Source organism: Saprolegnia parasitica, assembly GCF_000151545.1.
Source record: "Saprolegnia parasitica CBS 223.65 unplaced genomic scaffold supercont2.190, whole genome shotgun sequence".
Lineage (NCBI taxonomy): Eukaryota > Oomycota > Saprolegniomycetes > Saprolegniales > Saprolegniaceae > Saprolegnia > Saprolegnia parasitica.
Window position 1 is genome coordinate 897 of NW_012156584.1, and position 1,641 is coordinate 2,537.

A 1,641-nucleotide genomic window follows, 5' to 3' on the forward strand; every position below is an offset into this window, starting at 1 on the left:
CTTACGTGCTCGACGACCGGCGTAAGCTTTTGAAGCTTGGTTTGCCGACGCTTACCAAAGGATTTGCCGTCGTGAGCATCTGGTAATGGATGCAATGCCAATCCGATGAATGCAGCGGCAACAACCACCAGCACAACAAACCTCGACAGCCATCGACGAAATAGTGAGAGGGCTTTGTCCTTGCCATTCTGCTGCCTTGGCCATATGTAGCCTTCTCATATTCCCTGAGCGACGATCAAGAGAGCTATGTGTGTCGGCTGAACGCACCCGTCGAGCCGCTCCTTGACGACGACGATGACGAAAGCCTTGGATTTCCACATGCAAGCAAATCGCGACAAAGATATATTCCGAGCCTCCAGCGACGTCACTGGTAGCCGAGTCGACGTCTCTCAGCATTTCAGCATTTTGCTTGAGCGACCTCGCTGGTACAATGTCGACACTGCCGGTGCGATGGACGCTTCTCGCACTGGTCTGCCTCGTCGGCACCGCGGCTGACAGCACCATTGGCAACGTGCCCACCGACGCTGCGTACGGGCCCATCGACGCGGTTTACACGTGGGTCAATGGCTCCGACCCGCGCTGGCAACGTGACAAGGCCGCGTGGCATGCCAAGTGGCGGCGCGAGCACCATGAGCACTCCACGCTGACGACGTCGGACGACAACCGGTTCCGCGACAACGACGAGCTGCGGTACTCGATCCGGTCGCTGTACCAGTACGCGCCGTGGATCCGCCACGTCTACATCGTCACGGACGGCCAAGCGCCGGCATGGCTCGACCGCTCCAATCCCCACGTCAGCATTGTGCCGCACACGTCTATCTTTCGCAATGCGTCGCATTTACCAACGTTTGCGTCGCCGTCGATCGAAGCCAACCTCGATTGGATCCCGGGTCTCTCCGAGTACTTTTTATACCTGAACGACGACATGCTTCTCGGTGCGCCCGTGTCGCCCGACGACTTTATGAGTCGCAACGGTACACAAAACATCTACCTCGCGTGGAAGGCGCCAGCGTGCAGCCCCGACTGCGCCAACTGGATGCTCGGCGACGGCGTGTGCCACCGCGCTTGCAACACGGCTGCCTGTGGGATGGACCACGGCGACTGCACCTGTGCTTCACCACCTGTGGTATACCGCGCCGTCCGTCCTTCGAGTGTGTTTTGATGATGGATCATCGATGTAGGTGGCCGACGACTGGACACCGATTTGTTTGGAGGTTGAACAGCCTCGTAGCACTGGCTGCGCGCCGGGCTGCGACTGGAGATACCTCGGTGACGACCACTGCCAGGCGCACTGCAACGTGGCCGAGTGTGCCTTCGACGCTGGCGACTGCGACCCTGCCGCGCTTGATCTCTTGCCGCGCGTGGCATTCAACGCCTCGGTCGACGCCGCTGCCGTACTTTTGGACAACCACAGCCCGGTGCTAATTGTCGACGACGTGTTGTCGGTCGAAACCGAATCCAGCGCATTCGTCCAGCACGCGGCCGTCCTCCGCTCACGGCTCTTTCTCTTCTTCAATCGTACCGTGACCGAGACGATTGCCGAGGTATTCTTGACTTCGCGGGGCACGGCCACACAGACGCGACTGCATGTCGTGCCACACGGCGTTGCGCTGGGGACGCAAGGCTACGCCTTTACGCGCT